This window comes from Aplysia californica, unplaced genomic scaffold (genome assembly GCF_000002075.1).
Source record: "Aplysia californica isolate F4 #8 unplaced genomic scaffold, AplCal3.0 scaffold00278, whole genome shotgun sequence".
NCBI lineage: Eukaryota > Metazoa > Mollusca > Gastropoda > Aplysiida > Aplysiidae > Aplysia > Aplysia californica.
The window spans coordinates 615,201-617,335 of record NW_004797548.1 but is presented as its reverse complement, the minus strand read 5'-3'; the positions used below and the strand labels follow the sequence as shown (position 1 = coordinate 617,335).

At 47.3% G+C, this 2,135-nt stretch overlaps 1 protein-coding gene across 1 annotated transcript in view; it reads right to left on the bottom strand.

Annotated features, from left to right (window-relative positions):
* The window catches only part of LOC101855501 (ensconsin), a 111,503-nt gene that overhangs the window by 103,301 nt on the left and 6,067 nt on the right, over positions 1 to 2,135 (bottom strand). The gene's annotated exons all lie outside the window — the stretch shown is intronic.

The window sequence follows — 2,135 nt, the reverse complement described above, 5'->3', positions numbered from 1 at the left end:
ACCCCCCCCCCCCCCTAAAAACTTAGCGCTGTTGGGAAAAGGGTAAGACAGACAGAAACAACAGAAGGGAATAATTGAAAAGAAGAAGGACCTATCGATACCCCCCCCCCCCCCCCACACACACACACACAGAGCAAATCCCCCCACCAGACACAGCTCAAATAGAACAGCAACAGTTCGGAGAGTGTAGTGACGTGACGCATGGGACCTCGCCAAGCACGCGAGAACACACGTCGCGCCAGTACCACCGACTGGGCATGGAAACCATCCGCCTGTGTCAACAGCGGCGTGAGGACACGGGCTAAAACAAAAAAATGCCCGGTATGCTAAACAGGGCCTCGTGCCGACAGGGGGAGGAGGAGAGGGCGGACATAGATGATGAATATCATCATACGATCCCGGGAGTGTTTCTGTGGCATGACAAACTGACGAACACCTTGAGAGTGCTTTCAAAGTCCACCAAGTCAAGCGCAGTGGTGGATGCTAGCTATTTTTCTTTATAACTAGGACTAGGACTGGCATGCGTGCGAAGAGCTACAACTGTGTCAACGTGACAAGGCGAGACCTTGGAAACACCCCGACGTACTACATACATTATTATCATTATTATTATTATTATTATTTTTATTATTATTATTATTATTATTATTATTATTATTATTATTATAATGATGTTGATGATGATGATGATGATGATGATGATGATGATAATATGATGATGATTATTATTATCATTTTATGTTGTTGTTGATGATGTTGTCCGAAGGGATGGAATACTGGAAAAAAAAGAACGAAAGAGCAGACCACACTTAAGGGGCATTCTTTCCTCTTGGGTCCTTTAAAAATATACGAACTTTGCCCCCCTCCCCTCCCCCCGAAAGTTTTGACTATGTCCACGTCCTTGTGGCCTCTACTTGTATAGAAGGAACGTCCCTGTGGTCTCTACTAATCTAAATGGATCTCGTGTGATTTAAAGTTAAGGGTCCACAGGCTTGAAGTTAAAACACTGTCTCCCCATAATAAACCTTTCATTTCCTCGAGTTTCTGCAAAGGAGTTGTTGGTAACACCTTCGTGTTTACATTGCTCCTGTTTTTATTGCTGTTGCTGTTGGTGGTGATGACGAGATAATGCTGGGACACGCGACAGTAGAACAAAAGCTTCCGACGAGACAGCACGGGAACAGTCACAGTAGAACAGAACATTGGAAGAAGGAGGTGCTGATCATTTTTGAGTCCCCCCCCCCCCCCCCAACTATCCGGAGTGTTCAACTAACCCCCTTTCCCGACTGTCCAATGACTCACCCCCACCCCGAACTGTCCATCTACCCCCTCCCTCGTCCTGATTATCCCTACCCCTCCTTAGACACTCAACCGAAAATCCTTTGCATTTCTTCCATCTCATCCACCCCCACCCCCCCTTTCCCCAAAGATAGATCACAACTTGCCACATAACGCATTGTTATATAACCAGAACCAGTTTGTTCAATGTGAGTAAAGAGAGGCACACCTATACGCAAAAAACAACAACGTAGAAAGTTATTGACGGACAGACAGATATAAGAAAGAAAAAGTCGAACCTACCACGTCGCCCTCCAACCACCCACCACCACCAGAGCTAGCTACACGACACGGAAAGCTGTGTGACAGCACACCGATATAATGCAGTCGGCCAAAGCTGGAGCCGAGAGTCGCACACCGTGAGAATGAGAGAGAGAGTGAGAGAGAGAAGAAAAAAACCCACTAAAAAACAAAAACAAAACAAAAGAGAGCAGAAGCAAAATTCTCAGCAAGCCGCCACGGCAACAGGCGAGTCACCAGCTGGGATAGTCGTAGGGGTGAGGCAGCAGTGAAAGAGGGAGGACCGGGAAGGGGGGGGGGGTAGGTTATAGACGGTAAGGGTGAGTGAGAGAGAGAGAGAGAGAGAGAGAGAGAGAGAGAGAGATAGATAGAGAGAGAGAGAGAGAGAGAGAGAGAGGGGGGGGGGAGTGAGAGAGAGAGAGAGAGTGAAAACTAGAGAACGTCGATCAATAGACGCCTCATCAACAACACAACCACACACGCTGTTCGCTGGCTTCAGTCAGCCTCGTTCAACTTTGATCACCTGTCATTTGGCCACACCGTCCATTCTATAACTG